We start from the raw sequence: 27457 nt of genomic DNA, 5'->3' as shown, positions 1-27457 counted from the left end.
TCTCCCCAGTCTCGATTCTAAACCTACAGCGTTTCAGCATGTCTGAGACATTCGAATAAACCCAAATTGTTTTCACTATTGCAACTAATTGTATAAAAATACAAACACTGTTTATCTAACTACTTTTACGTCCACCTGTACTGTACTTATACGTTTCAGACGCTCTTATATTTTCCAATCTCCTTAAGTTGATTTTCATCAAGTCTCTTTAGTTACGTCTCTAGCCAGTCCCGCTGGCTAAACACACTCACACCGTCATTTAGTATACAAAAACTCACAGTTACACACATACATGCCGGCACACAAATTCATAAAACACACATACACATCGAGAATATATTTTTCTCTTCGTACTACAATGTGCTGTATTCTTGTTTTACTTCTACATGAATCCTTTTAATTCCTGAAGTGCACTCCAGGTTCGCTGCATTCCTAATTTTGGGTGCGGTACTTTAGCCCACCAGTCAATATCTTCCGGTTTTGGATTTGATCGTATGGGGGAATCAGGGAAGGTAGGTGCGAGTACGGACCCCCTCGATGGGGTGCGAGACACTTAGAGTGACGCTGTCATCAACAGCGCCAGCCCCCGCTACATCAGGCCCTCTCCCACTTAGGGTGAGAGTACAGGTCTGCAGGCACCCTCTGTTTAAGAAGGGAGTTCCTGTTCTGTCTCTATCACACTCGTACCAGGTGTCATCCCACCCAGACCCCCCGTCTCCATATGGTCACTGTGGGAATTGATCCCAATTATTTTCATTTCCTGCCTGTCTGTTCCCCTATGGGAGAGCAGGATATAACACATTAACTAGTGCAGTGCGACCAGGAATTAATTCTTCTTTTAGTTTCTGATTCTCCTGCACTGCCTCTTTTCGCTTTTGTTTATACTCTTTCGTAGCGAGTAAAGTATCTTTTCTTCCGGGTTTTTGTTTTCCCCGTAAACACACTTAAGAAGTCACATCCCAATTTCTTTTTTTTCTCATGTATCTTCCACCACTGGTGCCGGCCGTGCACCAGGGTGGGAGCTACATGCTTGTGCTTTTGCCAATCAATACGCATATGCTTATTTTACAGGTGTCTTCGCCCCAGACTCCCTCTGACAAACTCAGCTTTTCCCATATTTTTCTCCTTCTTTTCCTTCAACTTACACTTTTCCGATATATAAACGGACCCTTCCACCACTTTCTCAAACCATCAGTTAGTACACATGTTCGGTCTCTTTTACTTTTGTCGTGTGTGAGGTAACAGCTCATACAGTAAGGGGATGCTTTCACTTGAAAAACCTGTGCATTCCTGCACTCATTCAGCCAAGGGCGTCTGTTACCTCCAGATCTAAATGCCTCTCAGAGACTTTAGAGAGGACTTACACCACACTGTTCACAGGTAAGGAACGAGACCTCGAAAACCCCCTTTCTTGATCAGTAATTCACCATGCCCAGAATGCCAGCATCGCTGCTTTTGCTCCAGGGTGGACTTACACACTGAGCTCAATCAGGGCGATTCTCGGGTCTCAACGTCCTTTAAATCCTGCTACTTAATGCTTTGCTCTTTTATTATGAGGTGTGTTTATGTTAGTGTCGTGCGTGTGTATATGTATTTCACAAACAAGGAAAACACCAAAAACATACATACATATATATATCTCCTACTTCTGTTTCCTTTAAGACAAAAATCCACGCCATCCAGTTATTTAATCCACGTTATTAAATAACTTAATTTGCGCCCTGAAAAAATAGTTGTACTTTGTCAATGGTCAGACAACACTAAATGACACGAACAGTCACTCAGTCTGTTTGATGGGCAGGAGGGCTATCCGTCCAGGAACTGCACATATCAGTGTCGTTATTGAGTGTCAACATTACGATCCTGTTTGCTCAGGTGGACCGATTCCTTGCAGTAGTTTATCATTATACTTAAAATCGTTATATAACTAGGACTAGTTATAGCAGTCTGTGCTTTCTGTTGGTTTTACAACATTTTTTCTTAACGATTCAGAACGTCCATGTAGCTGCAAAAATGAACGCTTATGGTACTTTTCGCTCCAGGCAATACTCTCCAGTGAGAGTGACGAAAAATGTGAAACTGAACTTCATCGCAAATACCAGATTGCTAGTCGATATCTTCTATCATGAAGCACTAATCAATGGCATAGCTGCGAGATTTCATTTGGGTAGCTGCACCGTACAGCTCCGTTTCAACCGAAATATCACCCCCCCTCAGAATTTCAGAAGCCCCCCTACAGATTTTTCCCCGGGCACCGCGCACTGATGGGGGACGGGGTTTCCAGGAAATGGTATCAACTTTTCTCAAGAAAATAAAAATAGAAACTCTATAGGCACTCAAAAATTTTACTGTTTTTTTTTCAGGCAGGTGGCAAGACCCCTCCGCAAAACCCTTGTATGCCAAGCTGTGGGCATTGATTCGTCGAATATACGTATATTCACGGCGAAAATACGGCTATACGTATATATACGTCGCCTCGACGTATAATCAACGTCGAATTGCAACCGTAAAATCGACGACATTAATAAATGCATATATAACGTCGAAAACACATCTAACACTAGGAGTATACGGCACTCTGCACAGTGTACGAAGTAAATTATTTTCGCAGTAATTAATTTACACGTGTATAATAAATATAGTAAATATTTTAACGCCCTCGCCTGGTGGTGAGGAGGAAGCGCCCCTAGGCGCTCGTAGTACCGCTGGGCATGCTGGGAGTGGTAGCCGGGAAGAGTCTGAGGGTCAGCACGATGACCAGCGGCTGACCCTACCTGTGTAAATAATGTCCTAGTAATTCTAGTGCCCTGTGTAGTCCTGTAAAAGTAGAGTGTGTTGTTAGGTAATTACCACCCTAAATGTGCGTACGTTTTCGTCAGTCTCCTCATGTGTGTGTGTAGATCCTGTGTTAGGTTTTGGTGTGGTTGTTAAATAAAATCAGTGCTTGGTTAATCGCGTCTCCACTGTTCTTTAGTTCTGAACAAGAACCTGCAAGCGCTACATTGGTGTCAGAAGCGGGCAGAATGAACAACTCGTGGCAGACACTACCCGATTCCGTAAAGCGCCGGCTGACGCTGAAAGACGCAGAACCCATCGGCGTCGCACATAGGGAGCCTGAGCAACTCCTGGGTGCGACAGGTGGCCACAGCCCTTTCCAGGGCTACCCAGTAGTGGTCCCGCCAGTAGAATTGGGGCGGCCGCCCCGGAGAGAGGATGCCCTCCCTGCCGGAGCCGATCAGCGATTCCCACACCCATCGGCGCGGGTGCGACCAGGTCGCTACGATGGTGAAGCGCCTTGGGAGACCTATGAGGCGCAGTTCCAGCTCGCAACCTGGACGAATGGCTGGAGCCGGGCGGAGATGGCAGGCCACCTGGCGGCGGCGCTGGAAGGAGCGGCCTGCCAGGTGCTCCTGGACGTCCCGGAGGAGGACAGAGGCGACTACACGGCGCTGGCAGCAGCCCTCCAGCTGCGCTTCGGTGTAGAGGAGGCGCCGGACTTGATGCGGGAGAGGCTGGCCCTGCGGCGGCGCCGACCAGGAGAGCGACTGGGCCCGGTCGCCGCGGATGTCATGTTCCTCGCCCGCCGAGGATACCCAACTTTCCCCCGGGAGGCGCAGCGGGAGATGGCTCTCCAGGCCTTTCTCAAGGCCATCTCGCCCGAGGAGCTGCGGCGCCACGTGCAGCTGGCCGCGCCAACATCGCTGGAGCAGGCCTTGGCCCTTGCTACACGGGCTGAGGTAGTGTTCGGGGTGACTGGCAGCGCCAGCAGACGCAGTGCGCCCTGCCGGCTGACCGAGGCGGCGACGGAGGAATCCAGCGAGGGGGAAGAGGAGCCAGCCCCGCACGCTGATTTGCAACCGCTGCGGGAAGAGAGGACACCGAGCCCAGTTCTGCCGGGCACCCGAACCTCGCTCTCCCCGATCGGCGTCGGGAAACGGGAACGGGGCGGCTCAGCGCGGGGAAGGCCGCCCTTGAACACCTCAACCCCCGCTCCGGAGAGCGCTGTAAAAACCGGCGCCCCTCACGCCACCGTGGGGCGAGTCGGCTGTAGCCGGGGCCTGTACCTCCACTGCCGGATTGAGGACCAACCCTGCCTGGCCCTACTCGACACCGGTTCATCAGTAACCCTACTTCGGCCGGGCGTCCTCCCCGACACCGAGGGCACCAACCCCCCAGGATGGGAGGCCTCCAGCCTGCGGCTGAGGACCGTGACGGGACAGCTCGCTGCAGTCCGGGGGAAACGGGTGCTTGCCTTCCGTCTGGGTGCAGCGACGGTGCGCCACCCCTGCTACCTTGCACCCATCCAGGAGGACTGCATTCTGGGGCTGGACCTACTGCAGCGAGTGGGGGCCAGGTTGAACTTGGACTGGCAGGAGTTGGTGTGGCAGGGGGAGCGACTGCACCTGGTGGAGGGCAGGTCCGGCGAAGGCAGAGGGACGCGGGCTTGCCGGAGCCGGGGGAACAAGAGGCAGCGGCGGCGGCGGCGTCAGTCGCCGGGGCAGACCAGGCCTGCGAGCCGGGGAGCGAGCGTGCCGGATCCTGCTCCTGAGTCGGCCGGGGGGCCAGACAAGGTAGCGGCGGCGGGGGCCGAGCGTTGCGTGGAAGCGAGGCGCGCCGTTGAGGATCTCTACCAGCGGAGCTGCGAGGGCCTCGATCAGGACCAGCGGCAGCGGCTCCAGGAGCTACTCGCCCAGAACGAAGACCTCTTTGCGGCGAGAGATGAGGACTGCACCCGCACTGCCCTGGTCCAACACGAGATCAACACCGGCGACGCTCGGCCCATCCGCATCCCACCGGGACGCATGATTCACGCCAAGCGGACCGCCGCCGAGGAAAAGATCCGGGAGATGGCCGCAGCGGGGGTGATTGAGCCCTCCGCGAGCCCGTGGTCGGCGCCAGCCGTACTGGTTAAAAAAAAAGACGGCTCGTGGAGGTTCTGCGTCAACTACCGCAAGCTGAACGAGGTCACCCGGAAAGATTCCTACCCCCTGCCGAGGATAGATGACGCCCTGGACTACATCACCGGGTCGACCTGGTTCAGCTCCTTGGACCTCCGCTGCGGCTACTGGCAGGTACCGCTTGCTCCCGATGCTCGCCCGAAGATGGCCTTTTCCATCGGCCAGGGCCTCTGGCAGTTTACTGTCATGCCTTTTGGCCTGTGCAATGCCCCGGCGACGTTCGAGAGGCTGATGGAGAGGGTGCTGGCATCGGTCCCGCGGAACCAGTGTGTGTTGTATCTGGACGATCTGCTGGTTCATGCACGGAGTTTCGACCAGGCCTTGACGAACCTCCAGGCGGTGCTGGCCTGCATCCGCCGTGCTGGCCTGAGGCTCAACCCCCGCAAGTGCGAGCTCCTGCGGCGGGAGGTGACCTTCCTGGGACATGTTGTTGGATCGCGAGGGGTGGCTACGGACCCAGGTAAGGTCGCCGCAGTGAGGGGCTGGCCGACTCCACGCACCGTCGCGGAGCTCCGCAGCTTTCTGGGGTTGGCCTCGTACTATCGGAGGTTCGTCCGGGACTTTGCCAGCATCGCTGCCCCGCTGCACCGCCTCACCGACAAGGGCCGCCGTTTTGACTGGGACTCGGGCTGTGAGACTGCCTTTGGCCGGTTGCGTGAAGCTCTGGTGGGGGCCCCCGTGCTGGCCTACCCCAACCCGCGGTTGCCGTATATTCTCGACACCGACGCGAGTGACTCGGGGGTGGGGGCGGTGTTGGCGCAGGAAGGGCCAGATGGGGAGCGCGTAGTGGCTTACTATAGTCGGGCTCTGACTAGGCCTGAGCGGAACTACTGCGTGACCCGTCGCGAGCTGCTGGCGGTGATGGCGGCGGTCCACCACTTCAGGCCGTACCTGTTCGGGACCCGGTTCCGGTTGAGGACCGACCATGCGTCCCTCACCTGGCTGCTCCACTTTAAGGAGCCAGAGGGACAGATGGCGCGATGGATAGAGATCCTGCAGGAGTACGACTTCACTGTCGTGCACCGTGCGGGGTCTCGCCATCTCAATGCCGACGCTCTCTCGCGGCGCCCCTGCGAGGCCGCGGACTGCCATCACTGCGCCCGGCGGGAGCAGCGTGAGGAGGCTGTCCGCGCCGTGGCGGGGGTGAGCGCCGCGGCCACGGCCCGGGAGGGGCCGCTGGGGGTGGGCCTGCCAGACCTGGCGCAGCGTCAGGCAGCTGATCCTGACGTGGAGCCGGTGCTCCGCTAGAGGGCAGCAGGAGTGCGGCTTACGCGAGAGGAGCTCGCCCCGCACCCGAAGTCCGTCAAGGCCCTCTGCGCCCTGTGGGAGGCCTTGGAGGTAAAGGACGGGGTGCTGCGCCGGGGGTGGCGGGTACCCTCCAGTGGCGAGGTACGGTGGCAGCTGGTGGTGCCTCGGTCGCTCCGCGGGGCGGTGCTCCGAGCGGTGCACGGCCAGCCGGGTGTGGGGCACTTCGGCGGTAAAAAAACCCTGCAGCGTCTCCGAGGCCATTTTTATTGGGGTCTTTGCCACCGGGACGTGGAGCGGTACTGCCGAACGTGTGCGGTGTGCGTGGCGCAGAAGGGTCCCCCCGAGCGCTCTCGGGCCCCCCTCCAACAACACCAGGTGGGGGCTCCTATGGAGCGGGTGGGAGTGGACGTTTTGGGCCCGTTTCCGCGCACCGAGGCCGGGAACCGCTACGTCTTGGTGGCCATGGATTACTTTACGAAGTGGCCGGAGGCCTACGCCCTCCCAGACCAGAGTGCCCCCACAGTGGCCGATGCACTGCTGGAGGGGATGTTTGCCAGGCTGGGGGTGCCGGAGGAGTTACACAGTGACCAGGGGCGTAACTTCGAGTCCCAGGTCTTCGCCAGAGTGTGCCAGCGCCTGGGGATTACTAAGACGCGGACCACCCCGCTGCATCCCCAGAGCGACGGGTTGGTAGAGCGGTTTAATCGGACGCTCGCCACCCAGCTGGCCACCCTGGTGTCCCGGCACCAACGGGACTGGGACCGCCACCTCCCCCTTGCGCTCTGGGCGTATCGGACCGCGGTCCAGGAATCCACCGGGTGCACCCCGGCCTCGCTCATGCTGGGCCGGGAAATGCGAACACCGGTGGACCTGGTCTTCGGCCCGCCGCCCGGAGACGGGTCGGCACCGCCGGCTGGACCGGACTACGAGTGGGACCTGCGGCAGCGGATGCAGCGGGTGCACAGCTTTGCACGGACCCACCTGACACAGGCGGGGGTCCGGCAGAAGCTGTACTACGACCTGCGCTGCAGGGGGCCTGCCTTCCAGCCCGGGGACTCGGTTTGGGTGTACAACCCGCGGCGCCGCAAAGGCCTCAGTCCTAAGCTGGCGCCGTCGTGGGAGGGGCCCGCTGAGGTACTCTGGGTGGTGGGCGAGGTCTGCTACCGTGTCCGGTTGCGAACACAGGGGAGAGTGGTGGTCCTGCACCGAGACCGCCTGGCCCCCTACCGGGCCCGGGAGGAGGAGCCGTGTGGGGAGGCTCCAGAGGAGCAGCCGGGGCCGGAGCCGGCCGATAGTGGGGCGTCCGTGGATCGCCAGCCGTCACCGCGGTGCAGCGGCCGCTCGCGCAGGGTTCCGCAGCAGTTTGCCGAATACGAGTACAGCCTGAGGGGGGTGTTCGACGTCAGCGAGACGCCAGACGCTTCAGGTGGGGGCAGTGTAACGCCCTCGCCTGGTGGTGAGGAGGAAGCGCCCCTAGGCGCTCGTAGTACCGCTGGGCATGCTGGGAGTGGTAGCCGGGAAGAGTCTGAGGGTCAGCACGATGACCAGCGGCTGACCCTACCTGTGTAAATAATGTCCTAGTAATTCTAGTGCCCTGTGTAGTCCTGTAAAAGTAGAGTGTGTTGTTAGGTAATTACCACCCTAAATGTGTGTACGTTTTCGTCAGTCTTCTCATGTGTGTGTAGACCCTGTGTTCGGTTTTGGTGTGGTTGTTAAATAAAGTCAGTGCTTGGTTAATCGCGTCTCCACTGTTCTTTAGTTCTGAACAAGAACCTGCAAACGCTACAATATAATTAATTACTGCGAAAATAATTTCCTTCGTACACTGTGCAGAGTGCCGTATACTCCTAGTGTTAGATGTGTTTTCGACGTTATATATGCGTTTATTAATGTTTATTTCACAGCGTCGTGCACCTTTTCATTGCTCTCGCTTTCAGAGCCTCCGCACGGCACACGACTCGACATCAGGAAGCACATTGAAGTGAAAGCAGGGAGCGCTGCGACATGCACTGTGCAGATCCCGCCACACTAAGAGGTGAGTGGGTCTGTTCGATGCACAAAGCTTTGATAAGCGTCAAAGGCAAATCATTCCGAGTTGGTCGTTTGTGTTTTCCGTTCAGACGCGAAATGCTGAAATGATCTCTCGGCTCCTCGGTTGTCATTTCTGCTCCGTAAAGGAATCACAGCACGAGTCGGCTTCCAGCACGGTGGGTCGGGACACGATGCCGGGGGTCGGAGAGAGCGATGTCTTCCTCGTTAGTATAGGACCTGTCACCTGTCCCCACCTGTCACGCGGGAGACCGGGGTACATCAGGACGCGCATTGAAGTGAAAGCAGGATGCGCTGCGACATGCACTGTGCAGATCCCGCCACACTAAGAGGTGAGTGGGTCTGTTCGATCACAGCGCTAGGCGAATCCCCAATCCCCTTTTGTGCGTGGCGACAGAAGAAGTCTGGTCTGTTTCCGCCCGGTTTCGATCCGGGGACCTTTCGCGTGTGAGGCAAACATGATAACCACTACACTACGGAAACTGTGGTCAGATGTGCCCAGCGGCCCAGCGCTGAGCTTCGCCAATGCGATTCAGCTGCTTCCAGTGCCTTTATTGGGGTGCGCTGATGGACCGTGCTCTCTCTCCAGAGACCAGCACGCCTGTCATGGACGGAGCAGGAAAGACGGCGCCACATTCTACAGCCCTCTCCACGCAATCGACGAAATCGGGCTACTGAAGTGGAGAAAATCGCCTCTCCAGAAAGTGCAAATATCATCTTGGAGAGTATAAATCCTATTGCCGAAGGTCAGCCCTGTCTACCAGAGTGACCCTCCCACCTCCTGCAGCGATGGTCAGCTCGTCTCACACGCGAGAAGTTTCGGCTGGAAACAAGCGCCCCCTCTCTCGCACGTTTTGCACGTTGAGTAGTTTTAATGCGGCTCCTTCGTACACAGTGCTGATCTTTTGGAAAGCAGGAGGCAAAATTGACACGTTCCCATACCAGGAGTCGAACCCGCGCCGCCTGGGTGAAAACCAGGAATCCTAACCGCTAGACCATATGGGAGTGCACAACCCTGCTGTTCCGGGCATCATGCAAGCAAACTACATAAATATGAGAAAACACGCAAGAGAGTTGTCACTCAGAGTGTCGAAGGGTCGATGTATACTGGGGCTCAGTTGAAATGCAACGTCAGGACTTTTCCGAATTATGTCACACGAAGAGAGCACAGCCTTTTCCGCCCTGCCACGTGTGTATCGGTAACTCGCCGTGATCGTATAGTGGTCAGTACTTTGCGTTGTGGCCGCAACAACCCCGGTTCGAATCCGGGTCACGGCAGAATAGGGGCGTCTGCTTTTACTACTTGCACGAATGAAGGCAAAAAAAAAGCCAATTGATGTGAACGAACGGCGCTTTACAGAGGAGTACTGCCTGACTGGATCGTTGATGAACGACAGAGACCACTCCGACCTCTTCTCGGGTTTCTTCAATGACTTACTAAGGATCTTCTTCACATTCGCCCATGCAGGGGAAGCCAGTTACACCAAAGCAAACGCAGGAAAGTGCAATTCAAGCAGAGACCAGGAGGGACTTGTTTACACCGAGAGTGGTCGGAGAATGGAACAATGCGCCCAGTCCTGTTGCTGGAGCCGATTCTTGATGAGATCTTGGGCTCACTAAGAAGCCCCCGCTGGATGCTAATCTTTCTGTTGTTCTTGCAGGTCCTGCGCTGCTTTTGAGCCGACAGAGCTCGTCCTGATCTGTCGGCACAGCCCAATTGCAAATGATCGGCTCCGCATACAGAAGGAACGTGCGTTTGGTACAAGAGTGCATGAAGGCACCGGAAATAGAGGTGCGAACGCAAAATGTGTGGTTATCTGAAGAATTTATTTCCATGACAGCAGAGCCAAGCGATTTAGCGTTCTTATAGTACCAGGAAAGGAGAAGCAGCACTTCGCCTTTGCCGCGCAGGCACAAGGCGACATGCGGCAGATGCCGTAGTCGGCAGGATTTAAATCTGCGCGGGGAGTCCCCAACGGATTTTGAATCCATCGCCTTAACCACTCGGCCACGACTACAGCGAACTTGCCGCCGCCGCATTCTTCCTATAATCTAACACGGAGTGCGAGGTGGCTGAGGAAACGTTTTCAAAGTCGCTCTCCGTTAAAAAAAAAACCTTTCACAAAATACGTGCCGGCAGACAGACACGCCTCAGAGGGTTTAAGGCTGGCTTCACGTTCAAATGATAAAGTCTCCCCGTCTGGATGTCAAAATGCAACTTTGGCAGACAGAAAAACATCAACAAACCACAAATGTGGACAAGGATTTTACAAGCTGCACCACACTGCACTTTCAAAAGCATTTACATTCGTGTTAGACGCAGGAATTGCCTTTGATTTGCGCGCTTACGAACGCCATGGAAAACGAAACAAAACAAGAGCCCTCAGCTCCTGCACTTGATTATAATGCCATTACGTGTCGAAGCAGTAATTTACGTAATTTACTGCCTGAAAAAAAAAAAACAGTAAAATGTTTGAGTGCCTATAGAGTTTCTATTTTTATTTTCTTGAGAAAAGTTGATACCATTTCCTGGACACCCCGTCCCCCATCAGTGCGCGGTGCCCGGGGAAAAATCTGTAGGGGGGCGTCTGAAATTCTGAGGGGGGGGGGTGATATTTCGGTTAAAACGGAGCTGTACGGTGCAGCTACCCAAATGAAATCTCGCAGCTATGCCATTGATTAGTGCTTCATGATAGAAGATAACGACTAGCAATCTGGTATTTGCGATGAAGTTCAGTTTCACATTTTTCGTCACTCTCACGGTTTGTATTGCCTGGAGCGAAAAGTACCATAAGCGTTCATTTTTGCAGCTACATGGACGTTCTGAATCGTTAAGAAAAAAATGTTGTAAAACCAACAGAAAGCACAGACTGCTATAACTAGTCCTAGTTATATAAAGATTTTAAGTATAATGATAAACTACTGCAAGGAATCGGTCCACCTGAGCAAACAGGATCGTAATGTTGACACTCAATAACGACACTGATATGTGCAGTTCCTGGACGGATAGCCCTCCTGCCCATCAAACAGACTGAGTGACTGTTCGTGTCATTTAGTGTTGTCTGACCATTGACAAAGTACAACTATTTTTTTAGGGCGCAAATTAAGTTAGGTAAATCTTTTTGCCCAAAACTGAAGGGGCGACACTCCTCCCTCCCCCCGTGATGCCAGGCCTGTCCCCATCCTATTCCATAATGTCATTATATATAATACCATACAACAGTACGATCCTTACTAACTGCATGCGTTAAAATTGCACATCAGCACATAGCAGGGGGCACATAGCCGCGATGTATTATCAATGTTAAATTTCAACCATAATATCGACAACATTAATAAACGCATACGTTGAGAAAATATCGAACCCAGCATATTTTCCGGTTATATACCACAATGCATTGCTAGTATTCGTTGGTCACCATTTTGGACACGTTTTTCAAACGTAGAAGTATATCCGCAAATATCTCAGCAATCCTCTTTTGACGAGTAAGTATGAACAATAATAATACTATCTGAATACACACAGATCTTTCTTAATATTATTTTGATTAAAATAGTACGTGAATAAGCAAAAAATGGCACATAAAAATAGTGTGAATGGGGAAGATGGCACAAAATCGTTTTGCCATTTCTCTATTCTTATTCTATGTTGTACTTTCAAACTTTAGGTACTCTTTAATTAGGACAGACTTTATTGCTCAACTGCTATGATGCAAGCCAAATTTTATACATTTATTTCAGCTTTGAGCTTTCAGCTTTGACCAACCTTGTACTCACCGGCCGTGGTTAACGCGTGTTGGATTTTAACGGGCTCTGTGTGTTCGATGTACATAAGCCACTGATGCTGGGTGTAGAAAATCGTTTTTGCTGGTGGTGGTAATTGTCATGGGGTAGCAACGCTATTGTCTCTTCCTGTAAAAACATAAGTCTGAACATGGCCATGCAGACACTAGCGATGGTCACAAACTGAAAGGGGTCGATGCACACAACGCAGGCGGCCCCTGACTCAGTCACGCGTGTCTGTCTGGTCATATTCATGACCTCGTCCCAAAACCTGACACAGCCTTCTCTTAGAATTGCCACATCCAACTGGCAGTAACGTTTCAACTCTCTCTGTAAGTTAAACACACTTCCCTTGCATTCTTCATACCAAACCAAAAACTCGGCTTTCTCCCTCTGCAGCATGTAGTTAACGCCGTAAAGTTCTGGCGGCGGCATCGGGCTGACATAATTTTGGTTTTCTGAAGTGTTCATCAAGTGTGGAAAATGACCCTTACCCCCGGGGAACCCCATGGCGGCCGACAGTTTGCTTAATTTCATAGGTAGAAAGTTTAAAGAATCGATAAATCTGATGTTCAGAGCTTTTACGGTCATACACATTATCTTACCACCCTGATTAATTAGTTCAACGTCCATCTTTTCATCTTACAACTGTCTGATTACTAGGTAATTGTCATATCCCTTGCCATTGTGCGATATGAATGTATGGATTTTGAAACGTCTATCGATAAATTTACACACAAAATCCTTTAGACAAGTTTCACCATAAAATTCCCAGCTTCGTTTATTGTTAATATGAAGGGCATGGATGTAATTTGGTATGTGTGTCCCCGTTTCTTGCATGCATTCAAAGTCGAAAAAAATGTACTTGTTTGAAATTTTGGGGTTGTCCAAAGGCAGTATGTAGCACAAATGTGTGTCAGGGGTGTCGATCACGTTGTTACAATGCGAGCACAGTTTCTCTTTACATTTGTGACTAGAGAGGTTATAAACCTCACATTTCTCACAAAAGACCCTGCGCTCACACTTACTAACACCCGTCGCTGCATTCCGAAAGTGTCTCGCCAAACATTGAGAGCTACGACAAAAGACCTTACAAGCCGGGCAATTCTGAATTTCTGCATCAATTTCGCAACACTGGGGATCTAAACAGGTTTTACAAGCTTTAACACAGGCGTGTGCATTCTTGTGGCTATACGCCGCATGGTAGTTAGTGCAAAAATATGCCGCCCCCACAAAAGCTTTAATATTTAAAACCCCATAAAAATGCTCTTCATGCAGTAGAACAAAAAGTATTTTAGAATTAGGTGGTGTGGGCCCCGTTGTAAAATATTTCCAATCACCCTGGTCGTGGTACAAAATTTTAATGACCACCTTTAAATGTTTTTCAAAAGCGGTAATGTCTGACAAACTAATTTTCTGATTCTCTGAAAAACCCAACTCTTTGTGCATTCGTTTAGCGCCCTGTAACATTTCCCCATTGGTACAACCTTCATTCAACAAACCGTACACACTCCCGGTGAAACACAGATTACCGCCCGTGTAATGTAAGTCGATAAGGTGCGCTTTTTTCTGAGCAATTACCCAGAACGGATTTAAATCTTCGACGGGCACCCCCCTGCATATTCCTAACTATCGTCACCACTAATCGGAGGCTGTCATCGGTGAGAATTTCTGTGTGGCTCTGTAAGAGGTCTGAGATGTGGCTTAAAAAATCAGCAGCATTTAATTCTCCGGGTTGTCTCCTGCGTGAGAACAAGGGTTTGTTAAAACCACCCGCAGTCAAACGCAGCTGTACAAAATCATTCGCCCCGATGTTTGGAGAAAGTTCATCCAATATTCTCTGGACTGCACCATGCACATGTTTAGTCATTTATCCCGGTGGGTCTTCGCCAGTGCACCATGAAATAGCATTATCAGGTAACGAAATCCAGAGGTTAGATCAGCATCTTCTTTAGAAAAAACGTCTAAGAGTCTAGCGGCGTAAACCTGGATCAGTTTTGGAAACACTGAATGTACACTTGCTAAAGCGGCTCTTAGATTCTCTAAACCCCGCTTTTTATCCACCTCATTAGTGCCCACCTTTGATACTAACTGTGCAATATACCGCACTGAGTCTCCCACATCACCAAACACCAAGTCTTTAGGCGTGTTATTATTTCTCTCCGAAGGCTTGACACGTTTGGTTTTGATCAGCGTCTTAACAGCCGTCTCCGATGCAGTCACCACCTTAGGGTCCGACGTTTCCACCACACTTTTTTCACCGCTCGTCGATACAGCTGCTGTGTGAATAACGCCAATGCTCCATATCTCAAAATCAGAAAACTACACTGTGATAAAAATAAAAGACTTTTCAACACAACAATCAATTAAATCTAAATGGTCAAAATCAGAAAACTATGATAACTATGATAAAAACGCCACATATGTGGCACATCTTACACAAAGGGCTGCGGGTGAATGGAAAAAGTTACCCGGACATGTTGTTACACCGGTTTCCTTTAAGACTGTGGTGGTGCTACTGGGGTAAGCGGCATGGTTAACGGCATACAGACCCCTGGCACAGACCACTTGTGCCAGGGGTCTGTATGCCATTCCCAAAATCCACCTGCTGGATTTTGGGAACTTCAGGACGAGTGGGAATTTTCTCCTATCTGTCAATTCTGTTTTGTTTTGGAGACTCTTGGCTGCCTATGTTGTACAGTGCAGCGTGAAGGAAACATTTTCCAAAACTGTCAGCTCAAAAGTTGTAAGAAAACCTCTCCAGCTGCTTTAACTCTCTTCATTTTTGTCATTTAATGTGACACTCGATGTATAACTGGAGCCTCACATATGCAAATGGTGAGGCTCCAGTTCGACACCCAGTTCGACACCACTTTACAGTATCTGACAAAAGCATGGCAGACTGTGCCATGACCGGCAGATAACTTCCGCTTATTTTGACCATATTAAACATTGGAAAACCTCCCACTTGCATTTGTGACACTTGATTTTGGCTCCACCTAAGACACTCTTAAATCTTCAAACACTTTTCTCTTCTCCCGCAACACTTTTGTCTGTCGGCACTATGTGGCAGCGTTGCATGACAACCCCTCACCACGGAAAGGAACCTAACAGCTTTGGTAAGAGAGGAGAAAAGGACCTGGCCCGTACGGGGCTCGAACCCGTGACCTTGGCGTTATTAGCACCACGCTCTAACCAGCTGAGCTAACCGGCCTCACGACAGTAATCCTCTCTGTGCTGCAAAAAATCGATCTCAGGGAATTTCTTTTGCCCTCCTTTGAATAGAAAGCCGTGTAATTCAGTGTACGGGCTTTCTCGTGCAGTTTCATGGTTCTTGTAACCCAAATCCTACACTGGCCTGAAGTGCCCCCCCATTTCACAGCATTTTTCAGCTGATTTAAAATGTACCTAAAGGAGAAGCATTATTGAAGACCATCAATTACCAAAAGCTTTTGTCAAAGGTTTTGGTGGTCATTTTTAATGACCACAGAGCGCTGTGATCTCGGTTTTACATCTCATCCAAAAGACAGCGCCCTCTTACAACACAGCATCTCCGTCACTATACTGGGGCACTGGGACCCGCACAGACCTCAGGGTGAGCGCCCCCCCGCCGGCACCATTAACACCGCTTCCAGCTGAAAGCTTTGTTTTTTCCTGTAGCTCACCCTCATCCGGGTACTGACCTGACTCACATCTGCTTAGCTTCAGTGGGATTTCAATTGCATGTTGCAAGGGGATGCAAGTGATGGAGCCGTTCGCTGCAAAAGCCACTGTATTAGCCAGGAATCGAACCCGAGCCTCCCACGTGGCAGGCGAGAATTCTACCACTGAACCACCAATGCTTAGTGCCTGGGCCTTCAAAAAAGACGCTTTTTTGGTGCTCTGTGCAAAACGCGTCGACATCTGCTTCCAGCTGCAAAATGCCATTCACGGACGCTGAAGAATTTATTTCCAAGGCAGCGGGTACAAGCGATTGGGTGTTTTAAAACCACCGGAAACAGCAAAAAGGTGCGCTTCTTTGCTTGCGCCGGAACACACCAACTGGAGGCGGACAACGTAGTCGGCAGGATTCGAGCCTGCGCGGGGAGACCCCAACGGATTTCTAGTCCATCGCCTTAACCACTCGGCCACGACTACAGCAAGCCCCGCTGCCGCTGCGTTCTTGCTACAATCTTACCTGGATCGCGAGGCGCCGGCGGAAGCCTATTTCAAAGTCGTTCTCCGTTTCAAAAAAACATTTCCACAATACAAGCCTTGCAGACAGACACGCCTCAGAGGACTTAAGGGTGGCTTCATGTCGGAATGATAAAGTCTCCCCGTCCGGACATGAAAATGCCACTTTGTTACACACAAAAAAAGAATCAACAACAGAGAAATGCCCACAAGCATTTGAAAAGCCGCACCACGTCGCACTTGAAATAGCTCTTACATTAGTGGTAGATGCAGGAATCGCCTTTTTATTTACGCTCTTACCAACGCGATGGAAAGCAAAACAAAGCAAAGCAGAGCAAAACAAAACGAACAAACGAAAACCCTCACGTCCCGCACTCGCATATAACGCCGTTACGTGCCCAAGCGGTATTGTACGTCATCGTAGCACTGCACCCCGGGGCGTACGGTATAAGGGAACGAGCACACGCCATGAATCGCCTCGAATCGCTCCCTACAGCTGTAAGGCGCCTTGAAGCGTGCACCCCCAACGTTCTTCTTTGCGCATCTGTGAAAGGTAAACTCTTGAGCAAACTCTGAACCAGCTCTAAGGAAACTAATCCGATTAGACGTTACTTTGACTCATCCTTTAAGGGACCCTTGTTAATTGGAGAAATCAATGATTTCGAATGAATTCTGTATGCGTTAAAAGACAGCTATACACAGAAAACATGCAGGACACTGCTCATGATGTTTCCCGAGCCGAAACACAGTGCGTTTTTCCAAGCCATTTGACAAAGCCCGCCCACTGAAAACTGCAGCAGATCGTGTAAAGGCGTTCAACTTTGTAACTACTGCACGCACAGGAAGCAGAATCAATTCCTCTTTTCAAACTGTCAAAGGTTTGCTGCAGGACATCGCACAATCTCTTTTGAACGGGGACAAACGATTTCTTATGGGGCGCAGTAAGTACAGACGTTTATAAAGCTCCACTCATGCCGACGATGCAGCATGAAGAAGCGCAACCTAACGTTTGACAGACAAAAGCCGGGCGCCGCTACGAGCAATATGAAATCAAACTGACAGCACACGGCGTTTCGCGCTGACTCAAAAGTGATCTCGACAGACGCTGTTCTCTGCATAACGCTGAAAGAGCTAAAGAGCGTTTCTGTTGAGACGTAACCCAGTGGGCAAAAGACGTATAATATACGTCTATTAAACGCATACCTTAGACGTCTAAATGTGGTCTACAATTCGTCTAGAATGAAATTCTAATGTACGTCTAAAGTTATACGTCTATGTTTAGACGTTCATTATACATAAATGGTTGGAGTTCTATTATACGGATAAATTTAGAGGACTATTATACATATATGGTTGGAGTTCCGGATAACTTTAGAGGTCTATTATACGGATAACTTTAGAGGACTATTATACGTATATGGTTAGAGGTCTATTATACGTATAACTTTAGAGGTCTATTATACGTATATGGTTAGAGGTCTATTATACGTATAACTTTAGAGGTCTATTATACGTATATGGTTAGAGGTCTATTATACGGATAACTTTAGAGGTCTATTATACGTATAACTTTAGAGGTCTATTATACGTATATGGGTAGAGGTCTATTATACATCAAAGATAGATTTTATAGGTGTAGAAACAAGTAAACCAAGCCAATGATTAGGTTTAGAAATTTATTCTGAAAATACACATTCACACCTGAAACATATGTATTTCAAATTATACATTGTATACAATCAATCAACAATCAACATATGGGCAATAATCATAAAAAACACAACTAGTCTTAAACTTCAGCTACAAATTCTGGTAACATGGCAATATACAGTATAGTAATGACAAACACAAAACTAATTACATTAACACACTAACTCAAAACCACATTTTGATTCAAATATACATTTTAAAATGTACAACTTCTATATTTCCAAGAAAAAAAAATATTACAATGGAAGTTAAGACGATTTTTGTCCACTATTTGCAAACCCTGTCTAATTGTCCTGTTAGAACCAAAAACCTATTATTTTCAGAGTCCAGATCTCCTGGCCCCCTGCCTTGCATATGCATTCTTCAAGTAACACATTGCGTGCTCCTTTATTTCTTTTTCTGTTGATGTAGGGTGGGACTTCAGCACCGCAGCTAGGAGAAAATTATATAATATTACTTCCCAAATAAATGATGATTAATATCTTCTTTAGTATAATCTAAAAAATGAACGGTTTACTAAGCTCAAAGCTGAAATCAATGTATAAAATTTGGCTTGCATCATAGCAGTTGAGCAATAAAGTCTGTCCTAATTAAAGAGTACCCAAAGTTTGAAAGTACAACATAGAATAAGAATAAGAGAAATGGCAAAACGATTTTGTGTCATCTTCCCCATTCACACTATTTTATGTGCCATTTTTTTGCTTATTCACATACTATTTTAATCAAAATAATATTAAGAAAGATCTGTATGTATTCAGATAGTATTATTATTGTTCATACTTACTCGTCAAAAGAGGATTGCTGAGATATTTGCGGATATACTTCTACGTTTGAAAAACGTGTCCAAAATGGTGACCAACGAATACTAGCAATGCATTGTGGTATATAACCGGAAAATATGCTGGGTTCGATATTTTCTCAACGTATGCTTTTATTAATGTTGTCGATATTATGGTTGAAATTTAACATTGATAATACATCGCGGCTATGTGCCCCCTGCTATGAGCTGATGTGCAATTTTAACGCATGCAGTTAGTAAGGATTGGTCACTGTTGTATGGTATTATATATAATGACATTATGGAATAGGATGGGGACAGGCCTGGCATCACGGGGGGAGGGGGGAATGTCGCCCCTTCAGTTTTGGGCAAAAAGTTTTACCTAACTTAATTTGCGCCCTAAAAAAATAGTTGTACTTTGTCAATGGTCAGACAACACTAAATGACACGAACAGTCACTCAGTCTGTTTGATGGGCAGGAGGGCTATCCGTCCAGGAACTGCACATATTATTGAGTGTCAACATTACGATCCTGTTTGCTCAGGTGGACCGATTCCTTGCAGTAGTTTATCATTATACTTAAAATCGTTATATAACTAGGACTAGTTATAGCAGTCTGTGCTTTCTGTTGGTTTTACAACATTTTTTTCTTAACGATTCAGAACGTCCATGTAGCTGCAAAAATGAACACTTATGGTACTTTTCGCTCCAGGCAATACAAACCGTGAGAGTGACGAAAAATGTGAAACTGAACTTCATCGCAAATACCAGATTGCTAGTCGTTATCTTCTATCATGAAGCACTAATCAATGGCATAGCTGCGAGATTTCATTTGGGTAGCTGCACCGTACAGCTCCGTTTCAACTGAAATATCACTCCCCCCTCAGAATTTCAGACGCCCCCCTACAGATTTTTCCTCGGGCACCGCACACTGATGGGGGACGGGGTGTCCAGGAAATGGTATCAACTTTTGTCAAGAAAATAAAAATAGAAACTCTATAGGCACTCAAACATTTTACTGTTTTTTTTCAGGCAGGTGGCAAGACCCCCTCAGCAAAACCCTTGTATGCCAAGCTGTGGGCATTGATTCGTCGAATATACGTATATTTACGGCGAAATTACGGCTATACGTATATATACGTCGCCTCGACGTATAATCAACGTCGAATTGCAACCGTAAAATCGACGACATGAATAAACGCATATATAACGTCGAAAACACATCTAACACAGTGCCTGAGGCTTTTTACTGTATGTATCGTGTGCCGCAACTAGGAGTATACGGCACTCTGCACAGTGTACGAAGTAAATTATTTTCGCAGTAATTAATTTATTATATTTACTATATTTATTATACACATGTAAATTAATTGCTATACTGTATTATAATACAGTTCACCAAGAGGACGGCGAGGGACATGCTGTGGCGAGCGGCGAGGGGGAATGAGTATTTGAATGGGAACAAACTGAGGTTTGCAGAGGACCTGTCTGCTGCGGACAGGAGTACCAGGAACCAGCTGTGGCCCCAGGTTGAAGCTGCCAGAAGAGAGGGGAGGAGAGCCTACTTTGTGGGAGCGAGGGCCTTTGTGGACGGGAAGGAGATTTGCTCCCAGTGACTGCTCAGTTAATGATTGTTTGGTTTTATTTGTTATACCAGTATATACTAGTGTTTCTTTAGTGTTAGTTTGGAATGGTGTAGTTAAGTTTTAAGGACTGTTATAGTTCTGGTTCTTTGAAAAACTCAATAGTTTAGACAGTCTTAGAGTTAGTTATTTGCTTTTGTGTATGTCTTTTTCATGAATGCCAGAGGTACTCGAAATGTTGTTAAAAGAAAAACTGTGTGCTGAGTTTTATTTTTTACAGGAAACGCATGCATGTTGAAACTAAAGTTTATAAATAATTGAGAAATATTAAAGCAAGGAAAATATGATACGTGTAAAATATACAATTTGATCACATAATTACTTAATTACCTCTGGTAGTTAAATGCTTTTTTCTGCTGCATTTTTTTTCTCTTGTACATGACTCTGATCCTCTTGTTGTATTTGTATTTGTAAATTCTATGTTTAATAAAAAAAAATTAAAAAAAAGCATTCTCTGGTGGTGTCCTGCAGACTTCCTGTGGGCATGCGTTGGTGGTATAGTGGTGAGCATAGCTGCCTTCCAAGCAGTTGACCCGGGTTCGATTCCCGGCCAACGCAGTGGTGAATGTTTTCAAATGCCATCATGAGCCTTGAATTGTGACTAGCGAAGCCTTTTGAAAGAGCTAAAGCACTGAAAAACGGAATTGAGGGAGAATCTTACAGGGGATTCTGAGTGGTGTCTGCATACACGCAGTCCGATATGGGTGCTGAAAGCTTGAGCTACTCTCAATGTCATGCTGGCTTTCCCCGGAGTAAATCTGTTACATTGAAAGAATGCTTCTTGCAGGTTCAAAAAGGGACCCTTGTTAATTGGAGAAATCAATGATTTCAAATGAATTCTGTATGCGTTAAAAGACAGCTATACACAGAAAACATGCAGGACACTGCTCATGAGTGTGGAGTCACAGCTCTAGCACCGGAGCAAGCAAAAGGAGGGCCGACGTCGAACAGGCACATGTGTCGGACATGGAGAGCGACGAGAATGAGATTTGAACCCGTGACTGCAGAGCACAATAAATTAGCAGTCCATCACCTTAACCACTCAGCCACCTTGTCGACGAAACTGGGCTGTCCGGACATGGGTTGGCGCGCTCCAGATGATCTTTTTCTTTTTTTTCCCTCGTACTCGAGGGTCATTTTCCTGTTCCACATGTGATTTCAACATTTTCCTTGGGAGATGTCAAGCCAGCAAGCCACTGCTGTGGTTCAGTGGCCAGTGTGGAGTTCAGTGGCCCTGTTGTACACAGAAAGCACATTGAGCTCCTTGGACATGAAAAGTTCCAGATAAAAGCCATTTGTCATCCTTTCTCTTGGTGTCGATGTTGCTATTGTATGTAAAGGTGGCAACTTGCTCAGCAAGCAGGCAGAGCACACACCGAATGCAGATGTGTCTGAGTGGTGTGTCCAAGTGGCTGCAAAAGGACAGCACTCCCGGGGCGCCGTGGCTTAGTTGGTTAAAGCGCCTGCCTAGTAAACAGAAGATCCTGGGTTCGAATCCCAGCGGTGCCTTCTTTGTTGTGTCTTCTCGAACAGAACTGGTCCTTACAGACAACCGCCTACGGCTAGACTTAATTAAATGCAAGTATTCATTTCCTGTCTTTAACGCGACTTGTTTTTCTTAAAATGGATGCAACTTGCAAAACATGAAATACAAGCCTTGCTAATCAGCGCTAGCGGCTGGCAAAAAAAAAAGAAGTCAGCAATGTTTTTTTCTTTAACCTTAACCCTGCTAATGGAGAAGAGTTAAACGACCGAGTCTATGCAGCTTAAACGATGCGCAAGTCGGGTTCTTAGCTGAAAGGGTGGTAAATCACACTCACCCCAGTCCTTAATCTTTTAAAGAGGATACAAAATTGAACCTAGTCGCCACATCACATACATCCTGTTCAATGATAAAAAGGTAACATCTATCCTCGCTCCAGAGTAAATCTCACGTTGAGGGCATCTTTTTTTTCACTTTACCGTGAGTCGGGCTCGGCTGCACAGAGGAGAGAGCAGACCAATGAGGTCACAGGGACAGGGGAGTCACACGCTGGCGGTTTGAATACGCGGAAGATCACTGAGGGATCCACAGTATGTGGACCCTCCGTTCGCCATCAGTCCGCACTCCGGACTCTGAATCCTGCCATCTGAGTTAAGATCTCAGCGGAACCTGAGGCACAGTTCCTTCTTAAAACGTAATCTGGTGAGCATTTCTAGAATCGCACTTGTATAGATGCAGCCTTTAATGTGTTGCTAGGTTAAAATTGATGACTTCTTGTATTTCAGTAGGCAACTGCCCTCTTGATTTTGGATTTAATCTCTTTATTACAGGGGCGCTTTTATGAAGACAGAGTCATGTTCAGGTACTTTGTTTGATGGAGGAAGCTTATTTCGGACTCTGTGATCTGCTCACCTGGAAAGGTCTGCTGTACTACTACAAGAGAGAAGTAGAGTCTGGAAGAAGGGACAATTTTATGATGCTTTGGAAGATAATGTTTTTTTTTTCTTATACTGAAAATGAAAAGTAGTTGTTTCTATATGGACTCAGTCTTTGGAATTTGTATATTTATATATTTCAGTGAACCCTCAGCCATTCCTTCTGTATTGTAATTCAATTTCTCTTTTAAAATTCCTTCCCCACTTCTAGGACCTGCAGTTGCTGAACTCCACAATGGCTTCTATTGGAAAGTCTGTGACTGAGACCAAGTAAGTGTTCACTTTTTTATGAAACCATTATTTATTTTGGAGCAATGAGCAATTCTTATATAAATGCAATAAAATCATTATGCTCAAACTATGAGAGAGAATTTTAAGGATAATTTAAGAAATCAGTCTTAGCTTGTTTCTATACACAGATGGTATTATTTATTTTCAAAGGAAACCCGCGAGGATTCCCCTGGTGTGCAAGATGTGCCTGAATACTTTTGATCAGCTTCCTGCTCACTTCAAGAGAGCGTGTATGAAGCATGCCACGGCAGAAGAGATCGGGATGGCCTCTCAACAGACGAGGGAGTACATGATGAATCACCTGAAGAACGGGGTCATTGTGGATTACCACAGAATAGAGATCAAAGGACACTTTGTGGGCTTGAAATACAAAGAAAATCTTGTTCTATGGTACAAGATAAATACAAAACTTAAGCTTTTATTTTAATTAGATTTATTTATAAAGCATAAGCAATCATTTATTACATTAATATATGTGAAAATAACATTTTAGTATCATACGTTTAGTATATTTAGTTCCTAATGCTGAAAGAAATGATCATAGAACATGACATCTAACCTTACCTGCGGTGTTTTTAATCCCTATTGCTCAATGCACGGTGAAAGCATTGCATACATATGTCTGACAATGAGGAATGGGCCCCTGAGACAGTCATTTGCCTGTTTCACAAATGATCGTATTTTACTAGAGATTCTGTTTGGGATTCAGATGTGCATTCTGACAGCAATCCCTTTCAATAAATGATACGTTCTGGATGAGGTCAAAGGTGTTGGAACACTGTATTTAGGATGTGTTTGCAGTGATTGTGTGTCTTCTGCTTCAACGCAGTGATATATAGACGTGCTCCTGTAATTTATTGGTACAAGCCCAGGGCAGTGAGCAGTCTGAGGATTTATTTCCAGACGGCATAGAGCAGTGAAGCAGTGAAGTAGTGCAACACACTGGATCATTATATTGTTAGAATCTATTCTACTTAAATTATTACATTATACACAATTTGAGTTCATTTTAAAAAGTAAAAGGTAATGAAAGGAATGCATTTTCGTAAGAAAGATAATACCGATATGCATGTGATAATCTTCCTTATATCATGTAGTGCGTCATTTGGACACTTTGTGGGATTGAAATACAAAGAAAACCATGTTATATGGTACAAGATAAATACAAAACTTAAGCTTTTATTTTAATTAGATTTGTTTATAAAGCATAAGCAATCATTTATTACATCGCTTCTTGAATTAAATCTTTTGACAAGAGGTAAGACTTCTATTTTACATTTAAACCCATGTTTAGCTGTGTTTTTTAGATTTAACTGAACCAATTTCTGTGTGTGATAATGTCCTTGAATTCTGACAACATCACACTAAATTACATGATATAAAACAGCTAATGTTTCTAGAGATAAAGTTTCTGGGATGCTTCTAATTACTTTTTATTACCAGGGACAGTTTAATTCACCTTGTACAGTACTGAAAGACCAAGATGCTTTTTTCTAAAGTTATTTAACATTTTATAGAACTTTGTCTACTATGGCAACATGATGAGCTTGGTGAAACTTGGAAAAATACTGCTTGGACACTTATCTTAAGATAAAGATAGGATAAAGGTTTATCTTTTGCACCTACCTGACCCCCAGGGAAGGTCAATGCTTTCTAAGTTGATGGTTCCCTACAGTAGACTGTACCTTATCTTCAAAGGTAATGTATATTGACCCAAATCAGTTTTGGACTCCAACCTACTGACGAAATGGAGCCTATCCTTTTTTCAGGATTTTAGCATCATACGTTTGGTATATTTAGTCCCTAATGATGAAAGAAATGATCATAGAACATTTGGACACTTTGTGGGCTTGAAATACAAAGAAAATCATGTTCTATGGTACAAGATAAATACAAAACTTAAGCTTTTATTTTAATTAGATTTATTTATAAAGCATAAGCAATCATTTATTACATTAATATATGTGTGTAGCGGCGAGGCTTATTAATAAGGCAGAATTAAGTGTTCTGAGCCTTTCCAAATGAGGCCCCATTTCTCTGTTCATCTCTGTGGTGCAGCCACAGAGAGACTATTCATGCAGGGTGATTTAAGGTCCTAGGACAGCTCCCAAAGGGGGATGCACTTAGCTAAGCCTTTCTATCATGATCAATGGTCATCCATTGGCGCCTATCTGTCTAGGGAGTGCCAGTTGGACATCTGGACTGCATTACTAAGTGTCAGGCCTAAGTGACTCATATCTCACCTTGATCAATCAATCAGGGACTGGTAGGGCCGAGTAACCCACGTGGGACTCTGATGCCCATGGAACTTTCAGCCAATCAATGAGCTGAAGTTCCTCCAGGTAAAAACAGGCAACACAGAGAGCCTGTGAGATTCAGTAAGATTCAGAAGGGAGGATTGAGAGGATTCTGTGGATGGTTTTCTTACATTATTTGGCGTCCCTGGGTGGGCGTGGCAAGACTGAAATGAGTCAACCAAGCGGAATAATTCAATATAAAACGCCGCGGGTTTCATACACAACAATACGGTGTGCTGAAAGCCGAAAGAAAAAAAAGTTCCCCTTGCTCTTTAAGCAGTGCTTGATTGTTTTGTGATCTTTTGCGATCTACCGGGTTGATTGCATACTTGATCTTGTGGTTTTCATGGTAAAACTGTTTCGTACTTAAAAGTAATACTCTTTAAGTTTAACGATGGTTGCTAAAAGGTCTGAATTCGAGTCGCTATTAAGCACTCTCTCTAGCAGCGACAGGTCTGACCACGATCTCTTCCATATCTCCGTCAGCGGAGAAGCTAGAAGGATAAATCTCCATTCTCTGAGAGAGCTAGCGAAGGACATAGAGAGATTTGACCCCGCAGTGTCAAAGAATAATATCGAGAGTTATATTCAGGACCTCAGGTATACCCTGCAGTATCTGCCAAACGCCACAGAACAGGAGAAAGTGTTTCTGGTCAGGAAAACTACCAGCAGAGCTGTACATGAGTGGATGGCTAGGCAGATGAAAGAAGTCTGTAATGATTTTGAGCAGCTTTGTCAAGCACTTATCGAAGAATACAGTGCGTTTATTGACCCGACTGCTGCGATAGCCGCCGCTCTTAACATTAAGCACAAGAGAGCAGAGTCCCCTCGCGAATATTACGAGAGACTTAGACGAACTTATTTTGCAGGGCGAAATGATGAGGGTTGCGAAGAGAACACACATTTCAAGGGTTTATTCATTGCGAATCTCCACCCGTCAGTCAGAAAGATGATCTTAATGCATACAGATGCACAGACCATGAAAATGACTGATATTAAGAGATTCGTGCAGAAAGCCTGGGAGTATGATGTCCAAAGTCGCTCTGAGCAAAAAGCTGTTAAAGTGACTGTGTTTGCCGTCAGAGCCAGCAGGGTTAATTCCCCCCTGCTCGAAGGAGCACAGGCTCCTGAGCTGGCTAAGCCCCGTTCCAAAGCATGCACACAGGACCACACCCAGCGTCCTAAGTGCCATGAGAACACCGGGGGAGGGAAAGGGCTAGATAAAGCTGAACAAAAGGATTCAGTAGCCACCCGCCTGGCCAGGCTTGAACAAGCTTTATTAGGACAGGGACAACCGCTCCCCAAGGCTGCCGGAAGCGTGAATGAGCTGATACTCTCCACTGGAGGAGGCGGAGACCCGCCCCCTCTCCCTCCCTCAGTCTATCTGATTGAGCAGAAGGGTTCCTGCCTGGATGAATTCAGCCACTCCCAAGTGAGTGCTGACTCCACCCCTGAAGTCACAGAGCAGGCAGTAAAACACAGAGGAAAAGCAAGAAGCTTTTACCTCAAGGCTGCCATGGGAGATGTCTTACACTGTGAGACACTGATTGACACTGAGGTTGAAAGGTGTTTGATGTCACACGGCAAGCTCAAACGGGTTGAAAAAGAAAAGGGCATGCGACTCAGAGAGGAACCTTTGGTGGATCACCAGAAAGGCAAAGTGTGGAAACAGGTCAAGGCTCCTAAGCCTTCTGTACAGAAGGAAAGGGGGGCCAAGAGGCAGACTGTGCTCACACAGTGCCCGCCGAACACAGAAGCCTATGTGGAGATTCCTTCTGTTCCCTCTGGACAAGAAATAAAAATATTTCCTTGTTCCCCGGATATACAGGGAAGTCGTGTCCCGGCCAAGGTCCCAACAGCCTCCATGCCACAGGAGCGGTGCTCCAAGCAGCCGCCTGATCCACCAGGTAAAGCACACACCTTTTACATCCCTAAAGAGGAGCAGATCTCCCCACCTGGCGATGAAAAGGAGCTTTCCCTGTGCACCCTGGCACCCAAGAGGGGTCAGGAACACCACCCTGCAGTGGTGGAAGGGATCCAGATGGCAGGAGAGCAGGTTGGTGATGTAGCCCTCACCCTTAGCCCTGAGAGGTCCTCTATTAGTAAGGA

At 47.5% G+C, this 27457-nt stretch overlaps 6 non-coding genes across 6 annotated transcripts; 3 read left to right on the top strand and 3 right to left on the bottom strand.

Moving 5' to 3' along the window:
* Positions 1–9188: 9188 nt before the first annotated feature.
* Positions 9189–9260, bottom strand: trnae-uuc (transfer RNA glutamic acid (anticodon UUC)). The gene has a single exon. It is a non-coding gene; the product is annotated as a tRNA-Glu (tRNA).
* Positions 9261–9461: 201 nt separating this feature from the next.
* Positions 9462–9533, top strand: trnah-gug (transfer RNA histidin (anticodon GUG)). The gene has a single exon. It is a non-coding gene; the product is annotated as a tRNA-His (tRNA).
* Positions 9534–10191: 658 nt separating this feature from the next.
* On the bottom strand, positions 10192–10273 carry trnal-caa (transfer RNA leucine (anticodon CAA)). Its single transcript has one exon. It is a non-coding gene; the product is annotated as a tRNA-Leu (tRNA).
* Positions 10274–15178: 4905 nt separating this feature from the next.
* On the bottom strand, positions 15179–15252 carry trnai-aau (transfer RNA isoleucine (anticodon AAU)). Its single transcript has one exon. It is a non-coding gene; the product is annotated as a tRNA-Ile (tRNA).
* A 5576-nt stretch (positions 15253–20828) lies between these two features.
* trnag-ucc (transfer RNA glycine (anticodon UCC)) lies at positions 20829–20900 on the top strand. The gene has a single exon. It is a non-coding gene; the product is annotated as a tRNA-Gly (tRNA).
* Positions 20901–21777: 877 nt separating this feature from the next.
* trnat-agu (transfer RNA threonine (anticodon AGU)) lies at positions 21778–21851 on the top strand. Its single transcript has one exon. It is a non-coding gene; the product is annotated as a tRNA-Thr (tRNA).
* The last annotated feature ends 5606 nt before the right edge of the window (positions 21852–27457 follow it).

This window comes from Lepisosteus oculatus, unplaced genomic scaffold, assembly GCF_040954835.1.
Source record: "Lepisosteus oculatus isolate fLepOcu1 unplaced genomic scaffold, fLepOcu1.hap2 HAP2_SCAFFOLD_63, whole genome shotgun sequence".
NCBI classification, from domain to species: Eukaryota; Metazoa; Chordata; class Actinopteri; order Semionotiformes; family Lepisosteidae; genus Lepisosteus; species Lepisosteus oculatus.
Note: the sequence above shows the minus strand (reverse complement) of the source record. Positions and strands in the feature narration are given on the sequence as shown.